Genomic DNA, 17038 nt, shown 5'->3' with positions numbered 1-17038 from the left:
GATTAATTTTGCAAAGGGTATACTTTTACCCTTAAATACTCCGGTATGTACTGATTAGTTATTGGGAAACACTCTTGCATAGCCACAGCACGGTGCTTCGCGCTGGTAAGGTTAACACTGATGCATCACTTGACCTGGTCGACCACCCGTTTTCCAATCTCGGGGTTTCCTAATGACGTCCTTTGTAACTTCTGTTCCCTCCCTGACAGTATCTGATCTAGGGTCAGGTATTGCATTCAGTTGCCAAGTGTCTGCAGTCTCCTTTTATCTAGAACATTTTCTCAGCCCTTGTCTTTAAAGACCTTGACATTTTTGAAGACTACAGCACCCCTACCCCTTTCAGGAGAAGGTTCCTGAGGTGGAGCTTGTCTGTTGTTTCACGGCGACTGGATACCGCGTGTGCTTTCTCAGCCAGAACACTGCAGAGGTGAGGCTGTGCGCTCGGGAATCACATCTGGAGGCGTCGGAGCTCATCTGTCCCTCATCAGCGATGTTAATTTTGATCACTCCATCAAGGCGTGTCCAGTTCCTCCACTGCAGGTGACGGGGAGATACTGTGATGCTCCTCTTCGAAATTTCCCCCGAGATTTGCCATTCACTGATGCTTCTTGTCTGATCTAATTTTCATTTTGATGGATGCAAAATGCATCTCCAACTCCAGCACTGTCTCCACACTGACCAGCTGCCGTTCTGCTCTAAGGAAGACCTAACTTTTCCTCCTTATTTGTTTGTTCACCTACTTATTCACCTATTACTGGAATGCACTTGTGATTTTGGTGCTCAAATTTGCATAAGGTTCTGAAATAAATTCATAATATCTCTGTGCTTTAGATTTTATAAAATAATTAAATTACATACGTTCACACATGCATGTACCTATATAAAGTGTACATGGATGCACATACATGTGTATGTGTGCATCGGCCTAAGGAACAAAAAAAGAAATACATATCATGTAACCTACAAGGATGTTCATGACTGAAAAAATGACCAAAAGCCCGCTGGGTCTTATAAATGACATTCTACCAATTTTGAAAGCATATGTTGGCATAAGCAAAGCACATTTAGATGATTATTATGCACCTAGACCATTTCTAGTCAGCTCGACACCCAGAGAACCGTGGTAAAATGAAACGGCAGTTAGTCCATCTCCCACTGTGGTCCGTGGAGGATGCTTCTGGGGAAGACATTAAAATCCCCATAATTATTATTTAACATTTATTCGGCACCATAAACATATACAGAGAAGTATGATAAATAAAGCCGTGCCTAGCCAATAACACTCTCTGCCCTGAGGAGTTCAGAGCCGGGAAGGATGGTAATAATGCGCTTAATTGGGCAGTGCTACACCACGGGGAGGAATTTCTTCTTGAGAGGATATGTTGCTTTCATGACATATTCAGGAGACTAGAGATGAATTTAACTTTTTATAAATTACTCTTCAACATGATTGTTGAAATAACATAAATAAAAAAGGAATTTACCAATACAGGCTAGTGAGAAAGGTAACCTGTGTAATAAAATAACCCTCAGAGGTTTGAAATTGCCCACTGAACCCCCGTCCTGCTCCTGCACCCTGCAGAGCAGGCTGAGTTAACAAACACTGTTGATTTATGCATCTAGCTGCATAGAGGCCAAACCTCCGCTTTTCCCTGAGCTCAGTGTTAATGAACAGGGATGGAGTCATGAGTTGAAATTCAAGAACTGAAACACGCCAACGACGGTGTTAACTTAGGTAAGTGTGTGAACCTCCCTGAACCCCTGAAACATCTGCAATAGCCCTTCACTACTTTATATCAAAACCTGCCTTATGTGAATAGCTCAAGTCAGCCTTCTCTGTTCAGTGTGAAAAGCATGCAGACTTCACCAAGCTTTGACTGTTTCACCCTGAACAGCATGCCAAAACTTCCTAATCAGGTTCTACACATTTTGGCAACACTTGGCTTTAATCCTATATACTTTAATATAAGGTACAGAGGCACGATAATATCCTTTTCACTGACACCTATTTTTAGTAAAAGTAGTAAAAAATAAAAATAAAAAACAAAGAAAACCTATCATACACGTCTCCCGATTCTCTCGTTTATTTCTATATTTAAGATAAAGGTGACCCCACAAGACTAGACGTTCTGGGGATGCCTAACAGCACTGGATTTGGGGTATCTTCCAAGACTTACAGCCTTATAGGGCCACCTCTATCTCAGTATGTGCCCAATGCCTGGCTTGGGAGATTTCTTACTGCTCATGACCCTCTTCCTGGCCTCCCTTCTCCCTCTCTCTCTTCAAGCCCCAAACTTCAGATTCCTGCTGAAGTTAAGGCACAGAAGTTTGGCTCTTCTCCTTTTCCCCCCCAAAATCCTAAGACTTTCTGCTAAAGAAAGACCTCTCTGCCATAGGTACTTACCCCTTAAATAGCAAAGCAACAGCAAACACCATAAAACGACAGTATTTCCTTCAATATGAACAATTTTCTTAAGGTAAGCTGCCTTCCTTTAATTTGCCTTCTGTAAAGGGAAGGAAAATGGTAAAAATACATATTATCCCCAACATGCAGGGACTTTGGCTTTCATTTCCCTGGACTTCTCAGTTCTCTCTTACTTTAACTTTAGCCTTGGATACTCAATGTCCTATTGGACATCCTAAGGAAGTTGTTCGGAAGAGGACACAGAGAGGGTCATGGAGGTATCCTTGGCCCTAACCAAGCTAAAAAAACACTTCGCATTTACCTTCTAAATCTCCTTCTTACCTTTCAAAAGAAGGATTAAAAACTGTCTCTTCATTTTGTTTTCCCTAAGGAAAATAAATCTTTGTCTTATGAAATGAGTCACCTTCCTACAGCTTTTTCCAGTAAATCTATTGCCTTCATTTATTTTAAACTGATAGATAAAATTGTATATATGTATCATGTACAGCATGATGTTCTGTAGTAAATATACACTGCGGAATGACTAAAAGTAGCTAATCAACATATGCATTACCTTATATGAATAGTTATGATTTATGTAAAGAACACTTTACATCCACTCTCTTAGCATTTGTCAAGAATACAATATATTGTTATGAACTATAGTCACCGTGTTGGGCAACAGATTTCTTGAATTTGTTCCTCCTCTCTAACTGGAATTTTACATCCTTTGACCAGTATCTCCCCAGGGCCCTCCCCACTGTCCCAGCCCCTGGGACACTCTACCCACCATTCTACTCTCTGCTTCTATGAGATCAATTTTTTTAAATTCCACATATGAGTGAGATCAATCATGCAAGATTTGTCTTTCTGTGCCTGGCTTATTTCACTTAACATAATGTCTTTCGGATTCATCCACACTATTGCAGATGACAGAATTCCCTTATTTTTAAAGGCTGAATAGCATTTCATTGTGCATATACATCACATTGTCTTTATGTCCATCCATTGATGGATACGTAAGTTGATTCCATATTTTGGCTATTGGGAATAATGCTACAATGAACATGGGGCTGTGGATATCTCTTCAACTACTGATTTCATTTCTTTTGGACATATATCCAGTAGTGGATTGCTGAATCATAGGTAGTTCTATTTTTATTTTTCGGAAGAACCTCCACACTGTTCTCCATAATGGCTGCACTAGTAATTTACATTCCCACCAACAGTGTATAAGAGTTCCCTTTCTCTGCATCTTCACCAACACTTGACTTTTGTCTTTGATCTAGCCATCCTATCAGGTATGAGGTGATAACTCAGTGTGTTTTTTTATTAGTATTTCCTTGCTGATCAGTGATAGTGGGCATTTTTTTCATATACCTGTTGGCCATTTGCATGTCTTCTTTGGAAAAATGTCTATTAAGATCCTTTGTCCATTTTCATATTGGGGTTTTTTGTTTTGTTTTGTGTTTTATTTGTTTGCTTTTTTTTTTATTCACTATTGAGTTGTTTGAGTTCCTTGTATGTTTTGGATATTAACCCCATACCACAGGTATAGTTTGCAAATATTTTCTCCCATTCTATAGGTTGTGTCTTTGCTCTGTTGATTGTTTCCTTCACTGTGCAGCTTTTCAGTTTGATACAATCCCATTTGTCTATTTTTGCCTTTGTTGCCTGTGTTTTGGGGTCATATTCAAAAAATTATTGCCCAGACCAATGTCATCAAGCTTTCCTCTATGTTTCCTTCTAAGTAGTTTCACAGTATCAGGCCTTATATTTAGAGTTTTAATATATTTTCAGTAAAATTTTTGTATATGATGTGAGATGAAGGTCTAATTTCGTTCTTCTGCAGATGGATATCCAGTTTTCTCAATAACATTTATTGAATGTGTGTTTTTGGTACCTTTGTGGAAAATAAGTTGGTTATAAATACATAGATTTAGTTCTGTGCTCTCTGTTATGCTCCATTGGTTTATGTGTCTGTTTTTACGCCAGTATCATGATGTTATGGTTACTATAGCTTTGTAGTATGTTTTGAAGTCACATAGTATGATGCCTTCAGCATTGTTGTTTTTGCTCAAGAGTGCTTTGGTTACTCAGGTCTTTTCAGCTTCCATATAATTTTAGGATTTTTTTTTTCTTTTTTTGTGAAGTCTGTTATCTTTAGAATATTTTTTCTCTGCAAGCAGCACCATTAACTGCTTAGTGGATACTATTAGAAAAATCTTTCAATGCTTAAAATTACAATGTCTACATGGATGTTTAAAAAGCATAATCTATGTACAATTATAGAACAAAATTCAAAGAAAAATCATATAAATAAAAGCTGTTTTTACAGCCTCCCACACAAGAACACACAATTCAACCCCTTAGCAGATATTATTATGGAACAACTTTTCTTGGATTCTAGAGTTTAGGGCTCTTAAAATAATTTTTAAAAGAAAAAATACCAGAAATATAGCACATAATAACTGGATACCACATAGGATATAAATAATTTCTAGTCCTTCAGTAATAAGATATTACAATGAGTCTAAGAATGGAAATATATATCTCAATGCAAAATTTCAAACCAATATTCAAAATATAAAATTTATTATGCCTATTTTATAGCAAAATGCCCACGACATTCAAAAATTGTTTTATCAAAATGTTAAATTGGACTTCCATTTCTAGCAGACTAGATACCCTGGGTGGCTTTGGCCTTCCTTACCGAGACAACTGAAACGCGGGGGGTAGATAGAGGATACATCGATGGTCATGTTGTGCCGCATCGTGGAGTTGGCACAGAAGAAACTATCAGCAGAGGTCAAAATGCAAATGAAAGCAGGAACCCGAGAAATAGGCAAGAGCTGCAGGGACAAAAGTCACCTTTAATCTAGGGCTTTCGTCCAAACCCTGGAGGCCTGGAGCTCCTGCTTTGATGTGAAACGAGATAAAACCCTGCCTGTCCAGTGTGAGGACTCACACAGGATGCTTTTCCACATGAAGGTGAATGAATAAAGATGCCGTCCAAGAGGGAAGCTGATGGCCTGACCTGGGCACCATTTGGTTGGGGGAAGGCTCCTCTGAAGAACCTGTAGCTTCACACAGTTTGCAGCCAGAAGTCTGCGGGGACGGGGGTGGGGGGGGCCCAGGAAACTGGCAGAAGCCAGTTACCAGGGTCAAAATCCTCCCTTGTTCCCTCCGACCTTGGGGAGTAACCAGGTATAAAAATACTCCTGCATGTAATTTCAAAGAACATGAGTAGCTGACACGTAAATAAGCACAAAACTCAGAAGGAACAAGCATGCCATGCACGCGAGCCAGCCGTAACAGTCGACAGCAAAAGGAAATCCGTAAGGATTACAAAATGGCAATTATAAGAATATATATGTATTATGTTTCCTATGTTTAAACAAATAAAAGTCTGAAAATATAAGAAAGCAGAAAGAGTTTATTTAAAAAACTATGAAAATTTGAAAGTGAACATCATACTTTTATCTTCTACAAATGATATTAAAAATAAGTTAATGAATTAAACAGCAGATTGGAGAAGGTTGAGAGAAGAATTGGCGGATTGGCAGAAAGAGCTGAAGAAATCATGCAGAATGCAGCCCAGACGAGAAAGAGATGAGAAGTACGATCTGATTGGGAGGTTGTACCACAGAAAAGAAAGTGAAACATGTTAACATTTATCTAGCTAGAGTTCCAGAAGGAGAAACTAAAGATATAAAGTAGGAATCAATATTCAAAAGATAATTAAAATAGCTGAACATTTCCTAGGTGGATGAAATGCAGACATTCTTACAGCCAGGAAGCCCAGTGAGTGCCAGTCAACATAAATAAAAATCATGCGTATTGTTATGGAACTGCAGCCTAGCAAAGCGCCACGCAGAAAGGCAGTTTCCCTGCGAGGAAACAGCAGTCAGCCCGACAATCTCTCAAAGGTAAAAACAGGAGCCATAAGGCAGTGTCATTCATATCTTCAAAGTGCTGGTAAAAAATAATTGCCAATCTAGATTTCCACGTCTTTCAAGAACGAGGGCAACATAAAGATATATTCAGACAAGGCAGAACTGAGTTGGTCACCAGCAGACTCTCACTAAAGGGAATTCTCAAGGATTCGCGTGAGGAAGAAGGAAAAAGACTTGCGTTGGAAGGTCTGAGATGCAGAAGAGAATGGTCACATGTCAGGATGTGAGACTTGCCAGCCAGAATCCAAAGCACCTCCACAGGACAGCTGACGGTCCCGGCATCGTTCTGAGTATCCAATGGCAAGAGCTTAAGTGCCTTATGCATGTGTGAGCCTGAGAAACAGAAATGCACTTCTTAAGCCTGATAAAGGCCAAAAAGCCTATGGTAGATTTCATAATTAATGTCTGCTGGGCATCTCAAAAGTAATGCATCCATAGCCAAATTCCTGATGTTCCTTCAAATCCGGAACCTTCTCCCATCTCAGTTGGCCAGTTGGCAACTTCATTCTTCCAGTTTTTCAGTAGTTTTTAACTCCTCTCTGCCTCTCATATCTGACATTCTAATTGGCAGGAAATCTCATCGTATCTTTGGAAAATACTGAGCTCTGAACCACTCATTGTCACCGTGTTCAGAGTCACGAGCATCTCTCACCTGGAGCGTTGGAAAGGCCTGGATGGCCTCACGGTGTCTGTTCTTGGCATCCGCTTTCTATCTGATCACCTAATTTAAAATCGCAACATTCCCCACACCTGACCTGCCTTTCTTTCTACTATTTCGCCCCATAACAATTCACCTTTCATCGTATAATACTATATAATTTGGTTATTTGTTAGACTGGTTACTTTCTCTCCTCATCCCATCTTTGTAAAATATAAGCTCCATGAAGTCAGCATCATTGCTGGTTTTATTTCCTGGCATTTGCTAAGCCCTGAACATGTTCCGAACGAAGGAAAAGTTACAAGCGTTTTCTTTAAGATTATTATCAAAATAAGCAAATGTACTAAAATACACAAACAAAAAAAGTAAATGTAAAACTGGAATACAATAATCCCAATTGTCATTATTTTTAGAAAATATAATCATCTATAAGGTAATCTACAGATAAATTATTAAAATTATAATAATAAGAGAATTTGGCAAAATTGCAGATGCAAAATCAATATACAAAGGTATCATTGCATTTCTATTCTACAGCAACAGTTATTTAAATAATTAAGAAGATACCATTTAAATAGAAAAGAGAAATATACATGACCGTGGAATGAACTAAAAATGAATATTTTAAGCATTCTATTAAAGTAATATCTCATCAAAGATGTTTAAGAGATCTTTAAAAACAGATATTAAAAGAAGATCTAAATAAAATGAGATATACACCAAATTTTTTAAATTAAATTGGACATATATCAATCCTACATAAATTGATCTATAGGGTCCATGTAATTCCAGTAAATTTTTCAGAAGTTTTTAAAAATCTTCATAAACTATTTCTAAAATTTAGAAGAAATAATAAATGACCAAGGATTTCTAAGTCTCTCTTAAAGAACAAATTGGAAATAATTGCCCTAACAGATATCAAAGCTTGTTATGAGGTAGCAGTAATAAAGTTACAGAAACTTAATCAAGTAATAGTAATCAAGGTGTGTTGTAAAGTAGTAGTAATTAAAACAGTATGGCATTAAGACAAAGCCCAGAAATAGACCCACACTCAGGAAGATGATTTAGGACAGAGCATGCATAGCAGATCAGCGGGAAAGAAATGAAATGTACAATAAAAGGTTATTCATATTGAAAAATAATGACATTTCCACTAAATTTTTTAGAAAAAATTGTAAGAACATCCTATACTCTCTAAATAAGAAAGGATATCTTAAACAAGACTCCAAAAAGCAGAAAAGATTGATAATTTTGACTCATTAAAATAGAAAAGTTTCTATTAATCAAAAGATATTATAAAGTGAAACTACAAGCCGTAATCTGAGAAAAGATATTTTCAACACTTAAAATAAATGAAGTATACAGTATACAGAAGGATTTGTGTGTGTGTGTGTGTACACATGTGTGTGTATATATATATATATACACACACACATAAAATGTTTACTACTAGTGAGAAAAAGACAAGCAACCCAATAGAAAAATTAGCCAAGAAAAGACATAAATGAAAGAAAACAGACCATAAAAGACAGAAATGGACATATGAATGGCCCACAGATATCTGAAATGAGACTCAACCACAATATTAGTCAGAAAAAATGAAAATTAAGTCCACAATTTAAAATTTATTTCACTACCATCAAATTAGCAAAAATTCAAAAGTGATAATATTGAGTGTTGGTCAGGACGTAGAACAGTGAGAACACAGAAGTGCCAGTGGGATGGTAAAGTGGTACCAACATTGTGAGGCACAGCTTGGTTTTACCTGTAAAGCCCAACAAAAGAATACCTGTGACTGAGCAAGCCCCCAGGGAAAGCACGGCTCATGTATACCAGGAGGTATGTAAGGATGTTTACAGCAGCGCTGTTCATAATAACAAAAAGAAGTGAAGAATAGGAATTCTTACCCATAGGAGAAAGGATAAATCAATTGCAAAATATCTTTTCAGTGGAATGCTACAAAGTAGTGAAAATGATTTAACTAATGAATCAACTAGAGCTTCGTGCATCACTATATATACATAGATGGTGATACCATGAAAAAAAAGAATGATTAGCTGAAACTCAGGACGTGGGCACCTCTACAGAGAATGCAGAGGGGGAGAGGGACGCAAAAGGGAATTGTAAAATGATAAAAGTAATGATCTTATTTTTTATGCTAAATGTGTACAAGAATTTTATTAACTGCATGTTCCACTTATGCCTACTTTTTGTGTCTCACAATAGAAGTCAATTGTATTAAATTAATAATGCTACTCTATGCTTTTAGATGACAGTCAAAATGGCATGGAATAAGCTTATTTTCTCATTTTTTTTATTCCATCCCTTTCCTTAGAAATCCAAAATAACATACTGATCTCAGCACACATCCACAAATTAAATACAAATGGAAATATCTATTGAGTCCACCTTTGGCTTTTTGTATTTTCTTTTTTCTGTTTGGAGTATTTACTAACACAAAGCTTCATATGACATGAGAATAGATCTTGGATTCTAACTGTAAAAAACCTAGCAGACGCAAACTAGGAAACTAGAGATAAACGTGGTGCGTGAACAGTTTTCCAACGAATATGTCAGTCTTATAATTCTAATTACTAAAAGTCAGTGCTACTGTATAAATCTGATTTATGCAAACTGGACAACAATTAAAATTCTAGTTTTGAAAATTCAAGACATTCCCAATTGCCAATATAAAAAGGTTAGAAAGATAAAAAATGAACACACAATATTGGAAAGCATATATAAAATACACAAAATGAAGATATATTCTGATATTTACTGTATGCAAGAATGCTGTTTCTGTAAGTTATATGTGCTCTTCCAGAAATTAAAAATTAAATTATAGGACATAATCAATTAACAATTCTATATTTTTTAACCAACTACCACAATTCCACTTCATCATTAATTTATAAAAATCATGAGTAATTTTAGCATTCATGAGAGGTCTCTAAAACAACACTGGAATTTTACAAATCACATAAAATGGCACTAATATTAATTCTATGAAATATTTTACTTGCAAATCAATTTACCCGTGTTCTCCTAGAGCAAGTGGCATAATGCAGTTGCAAATTATATTACAAATAGATTTTCTTCAAATAATCACTCTCAATTCTATGTCCCTAAATAAATAATCTTGAGATGTTTGAATTCGATTATTTGGAAAATAATAATTATAACAATTATAATATTTCCTAAGGGACCAATGATCTAGCAAATTAAATCCAGTGAAATATAAATTCATCACCATTATCTTTTAATATTGGTGAACTAGATCAGGGAAAACACAAGCTATTATTCAATAAATATCATGTATTGTTAGCATCAACAATAACCACACAGATGCGTCTGGAGCCATTGAACAAGTTTCCTTATAATTCTAAAGCAGAGAATTAATGAGATTTACATTAAACAGGATCTGACCCTGAGTAAAACGATCTTTTGAGATTGACTTCATTTCTTCAACATAATCCTCTCAATAGCCATCAGAGCTGTTGCATGCATCAATATATTATACGCATGTATTAATACTTCATTCCGTTTTATTGCTGAGTAACGTTCCCTGTTTTGGATATACAAAGTTTATTTAAACATTTGTCCATTGAAAAACATCTCACTTGTTTCCATTTTGAGGCTCTTATGAATACAGCTGCAACGAAGATTTGTGAACAAATTTTGTGTGAACATAAGCCTTCACTCCTTTGGGATAATTTCTGGATTGTATGGTGCTTGCATGTTTAGTTATTGTAGAAACTGCCAAGCTCTTTTCCAAGGTGGCTGTAACATTTTACATTCCTGCCAGCAACGTATGAGTGATCCAATTTGTCTGCATCCTAGCAAGTATTTGGTGTTGTCACTATTTTTTATTTTATTCCTCTAGGCATGTAGTGGTATCTCATTTTGGTTTTCCCTAATAGCTAATCATGCTGAACATATTTTCACGTGTTTATTTGATATTTTCATTTCCTCTTTCGTGATATGTCTATTCATATGATTACATTATTTGAAGTTATTTTTGTTGTTTTAATGTTGAGTTTTAAAAGTATTTTATATATTCTTGATATCAATCCTTTGTCAGATTCTTGATATGCAAATGTTTTCTGTAATGTTCTTTTCGTCCTCTTAAAAGGGTCTTTGGAAGAGCAAAAGTTCTTTATTTTGATGGAGTCAAATTTACCAATTTTTCCTTTTATGTATCTTGCATTTGGTGTCAAATCTAAGAACATTTTGCCTAGCCCTAGATCCTCAAGATTTTCTGTTATGTTTGTTGCTAAATGCTTTGTAGTTTTCCATTTTATGTTTAAGTCTGTGATCCATTTTGAGTTAATTTTTGTATAAGGAGTGAGTTTTAGGTCAAGGTACTTTTTACTGCCTATGGATGTCCAAATGCTCCTTTACTATTTATAGAAAGGCAGTCCTCCCTTGATTGAATTGCTTTTGCAGCTCTGTCAAAAATCAGTAGGGCACGTTTGTGTGATTCTGTTTCTGGGTTCTCTGTTCCTTTGCATTGTTCTATGTATCTATCCCCCTTCCAGTACCACACGGTCTTATTAATGTAAGTGTGTAGCAGGTATTGAAATCAGGTAGACCGGTTCCTCACATTTTATTATTCTTATCCAAAATTATTTTAGCTATTTGAAGCACTTTTCTTTCCATATAAATCTGGGTATGATTTTTCTATATCTACAAACTATCTTCCCAAGATTTTAGTAGGAATTTTGTTAAACCTGTTCATCAATGTGCAAAGAACTGGCATTTTTATTATGTTGAATCTTCTGATCCATAAACATGATTCTTGTCTCTATTTATTGAGATCTTCAAATTCTTTCATCAGTGTTTTTTTAGTTTTCAGCCTACAAGTGCTATACATGTTTTATTAGATATATATCAAAACATTTCGTATTTTTGAGGGAATATAAGTGGTATTGTATTTTAATTTTAGTGTCCACATTTTCTTTGATAATACATAGAAATACAATTGATTCGTATAGGTTTACCTTGAATCCTATGAACTTGGTGCATTCAATTATTAGTTCGGGGGGGAGGTATTTATTTATTTATTCATTTTTCTAGATTCTTTGAGGTTTTTCTATGTAGATCAGCATGCCATCTAGAAATAAGCACAATTTTATTCCTTCCTTTCCAATCATTATGTCAATTTTCATTCTTGCAGCATTGGATTAGCTAGTACTTCCACTACTATTTTAAATAAGAGTAATGAGAAGCCACACACGTCCGTTGTTCATGATTTTAGAGGGAAAGAATTTACTCTTTCATCATTAAGTATAATGTTAGCGGTAGGTATCTTGTGGATATCTTTTATCAAGATGGGAAGTTCCCCGCTAAATGTGCTGTGAGGGTTTTTTAAATCATAAATGGGTACTGAATTTTGTCAAACCCCATTTCTACATCGATTTGATATAATTCTGTAATTTTTCTTCTTTAGTTTATTAATATTGTGGATTCTATTCATTTTCAAATATTGAGCCAAACTTGCATCCCTGGAAGAAATCCCACTGGTTATAGTATAAGATTCTTCTTATGTATTGCTGAATTCTATTTGCTAATATTTTGATAAGAAATTTTACATCTACATTTATGAGCTTTATTGCTCTGTAGTTTTTTAAATACTGTCTTTATCTGATTTTGGTCTCAAGGTAATACTAGGTTTGTAAAATTAATTAGGAAGTGTTCTCTATTCATCTGTTTTCTAGAAGAGTTTGTATAGAACTCTTCTTAAATTCTTCCTCGAACATTTAGCAGAATTCTCCAGTGGAACCAACTGAGCTTGCAAATCTCTTCTCTGGGGGAGTTTTTCAGTTATGAATTCAATTTTCTTAATAATTATAATGTTATTCAGAATATTTATTTCATATTGGGTGAGTTATGCTAGTGTGTTTGTTTTCAAAAAGTTGGTTCATCTCATTTAAGTTGTCAAATTTATGTATGTGGTGCTGGTCATAGTATTCCATTATTATCCTGTTGATACTTGCAGGGTTGGGAGTCATATCTACTGTTTGTTTCTGATGTAAGAAATTTGCATCTTCTCTCTGTTTTCTTTTGTCAGACTTGATAGATGCTTGTCAATTTTACTGATATTTACAAAGACCAGCTTTTTGTTTCATTGATTTTCTTTGTTATTTTTCTGTCTTTAATATCATTGATTTATGTGTTATCATTAATATTTATTTTCTTTTGATTACTTTGAGGTTTATGTCTTTATTTTAGATTCTGGAAGTGAGATATTAGGTTATTGAATTGACACTTTACATCTTTTCTAATGAAAACATTCATTACTATGAATTTTTCTCTCAATGCTGCTTAGGCTGAGAGAATAAAAATGTCCTATTTTTATTTTATTCAGTTTAACATAGTTTTTAAAATTCCATTGAGATTCCCTCTTTCACCCATGGAATATTTGAAAACGTGTTACCCAGTTTCCAAGTGTTTGCAGAATTTACTGTTATTTTCCTGATACAGATTTCTAGCTGGATTTCATGTGGTACTTTCAGTTTCAGCTCTGACATGTAAAGAACTTGGAAGTCATCACTCTCATCCTTACAATAATAAAAAAAAAACTGAACAAACTGGAAATCAGTGGATTTTCCTGGATACATTGGAAAACTGAGTTCACAGGGCAAACCACCACCCCAAAACCTAAAGAAACAGACAAATCTAGAGAATTATAGCCAAGATCTGTTTACATGGCACAAAAGCTGCTCAACTCATAAACTGATAGGAACATTTAGACAGTAACTTTGTAGAGTCGCTAGAGGCTGAGTGTGTCAAGTAGTGTGAGAATGAGAACTCTGGAGGGTGCAGTCTTGGGGGAGGGACAAACTTTCACGCTTCACCTTCAGGAACCTCACAAGAGTCTCATGATGAAGAGTCCAGAAGGTTCCCATCTGGCTTTGGCAAGGGTCGGAGGGAAAAGTAACCACTGTGAAATATATTCAGGGCATCCTCCACACCAAAGACCTCCTCTTCTGGATAAAAGTATTTACCGGCGCCTCCTGAAAACTCGGGGAAAAGGGCCTCCCAGACTCTAGCCCCTGGTAGTCTCCCCACATTATGTGTGGGGCCACGGAGAGGGAACTACAGTTAGGAAACATTTGTGAAGGTCACAACCCAGGGATACAAGTCCACTAAAGACTTGGATTTAATCATGAGAAGATAGTACACTTCCCTCCCACCTACCTCACCCCACACCAACAGGGCTCCAGCGTAACAGCAGTGAGTTAGGAAGAGCGCCTAGGGAAGCCCAAAGACAGCAGATGGGTTGAAAAAAAGGAACATTTGAAGTCTCCCAAGTATTTTCTCTTAGTTTTAGCCATATTAAGCCTAAGCAATTTGAACATTCTTTCTTCCTCTTTACCTGGATAACTCTTCCTGATCATTCAGGACTAATTTGAATACTTCATCCAGACACACATGGATATAAGCCTTTCTGAATGTGCTGCAAAATGGTACAAGTCCCTGATCTCCAAGACAGCACTGTGTGCTCTCTTAGCATCTAGTACCTACCTTAGACTTGCACTTCAGTGCTCTCAATTTCCTAGTTACTTGACTTTTTCTGTGTGTCTAACCATAAGTTCACTAAAGCAAGGGACTCACATGGTTCACTCGTACTGTTAGTTCTTGCCACTCACAGTTCCTGGATCCTAACAGGACCCCAATAAAACACACTGAATCCAATGGAACAGAATAAGTTCAAACTCTGTAACTCACACCCTTTATTTCTAAATTCAATTTTGTGTATGACAATTTATTTCAATTAGGACTGGAACAGAAACACATGGATACGATTAGGGAAAAGAATAGTTCCCACAAAGGAAGGAAAGGTGCACTTATCAGAAGAGAAGACAGAGAGGTCAGAGGGATCCCAGACAGATCAACAGGAACTGCTTATTACAACTGGCTTTGCCATCTTACTCCCCACCTCAGTTCTTAACAACCTCATGATTTCTGTGCTGATGGAATAAAGTTGAAAACACAGTATTTGAAATAACTTCTTTCATGCTTATGGGGCTCAGGAGGTTTAGAAACATATTTTATTTTCTCTAAGAAATGCACTGTGACACGAGACTTTCCAAAATGTCTTACCAAAAAAAAAAAAATGTATAAAGGCATTCATTCACTTAATAAATTTTAAGTACCATAAACAGAAATCTTACCTAGAACTTAGATTTATCGGGACTGCATATTGACCAACACACATGCTTAGAGTCTTAAGTCCCAGTCGTTTTCTAGGTAATCCAGCCCAACCTGCACCTCACGCAGGAAGCACTTCCATCTTCTTTCTGACGTTGAACTGAGCCTCTGTTTGAATTCTGTCAGTGATGGGAAACCCACCGCTTTGCAAACAACAAACACAAAACAAAATCATTCCATTCGTGAACAACTATAATTATTAGGGATGTCCTTCTTAGGAATCTAAATTTGCTTTCTTATTGTCCCTATCTATTGTTCTGCATTTCACTTTCTGGAGTATTATAGAATAAATCTGTTTCATCTCCCACACGACGATGACACTTTGAGATGATCACCTTATACCCTCACCCTCCCCTCTTTTTTAGGCTAAATATCCCCATGTCTTATTAGTATGAAAGGATATAAAAAAACTTATGATGGATGATTAGCAAAGCAGCTTTCTAGTCTTGACCCCACCACACAAATTTTAAAAATACATTAGGTTAGGACTTAAAAGGCTAGCATTTGTGTTTTTTATTATTCATGAGTCATTTTGAAAGTCATGACATGCACTGATTTATAATTTCTAGAGGACGATTTTATGTGAAGCTTGTTGCAAAAGCACATCTTTTGACTAACGAGAGCCCCTACCTCCTGGCTGTCACATGCATGGAAGGACAAATGCCTATGGCATACTGTATTTGCGAATTTGAAGATGAGGATGTTTCGGGAACTAGCCCTTTAGGCTCTTACTGTATACGTTTATTCTACATACAGTAATGTGCTACAGTTCAATTTTGTTTGAGTAAAGGATTGGTTATTGTTCATATTCCCAGTGCTTGTATTGGTTCACACATCACATCAACCCCAGAAAAGTAATTACCCTTCCTTAGGCCAACAAAACTTGATAAATTGTAAAAGCCTTCCAGTGGCAGTCTTCCCGTCACCTAGTTGCAGTAATAAATCAACTAGGCAATCCCATCTAAGAGTCACTTCATTACTGAGTGTGTACTGAGAAAACGACTTTCTATATTAGCATTGCTTACTTAGCAGGTAAGGGGTATTACAGAACATGAAAAACTTGAGCTTAAAGTAATATTGTCTCCATTGATGTATAATTGGCATTTAAAAAATAATAATTTTGGATAACATATTTGGATCTTTTTTATTTCAATATGCATTTATTTCTAAGCTCTGTGATTACAAAGCTGAAGTAGGACGTCATGCTCAGCATCTGTGGCAATATGGGGGGTCTTTCCCGAATGTAGGGGGTTCTGTCGTGTCATCCTCCCTGCCTCTCTTCAGTCCTGTCCTGTCCTGGACCTCTGCCACAGAGCACCAGGCTCCCTGACCTCTCTCTGTGCTTCTTGTGCTCTTGCAAAAACCTCAACTTGGCTTCTACTGAATGCCTTCCTGTTGATGTTCAAACAAAACTCAGATTCTGCATAATCTAACTCTACCTTGACCTCTAAGGTAACCTTGTGGGTAGAGTGCACAGAAGTAGCAGAGGTGGAATGCCCATCTAATAATAACTGAAGCAGTTCAGAGAGTGAATGGTATCAACATGACTCATCGCTGGTGAGTAAATCCTCATCACGGGGTGAAGATGGCGTCTGGCAGGTTCTGCCCTGTGCCACTGCCGTCTTCCTTCTGCATTCTCTGTTTTCTGGAGCCCGTAAGTGCAATCCATACTCAGGGGAGGGAGAATCAAGCCCAGCCTCCCAGAAGGGGGAGTATCTATACCATTATTTGTAATTCTTCTCTAAGAAATATTTGTCCCTTCTCATTTATTTTTTATTTAATCATTTCTTTTTTTTCCAAAAGTAA

Source organism: Propithecus coquereli, unplaced genomic scaffold (assembly GCF_000956105.1).
Source record: "Propithecus coquereli isolate 6110/MARCELLA unplaced genomic scaffold, Pcoq_1.0 Scaffold25, whole genome shotgun sequence".
Classification (NCBI taxonomy): Eukaryota; Metazoa; Chordata; class Mammalia; order Primates; family Indriidae; genus Propithecus; species Propithecus coquereli.
This window is presented reverse-complemented; position numbering follows the sequence as displayed.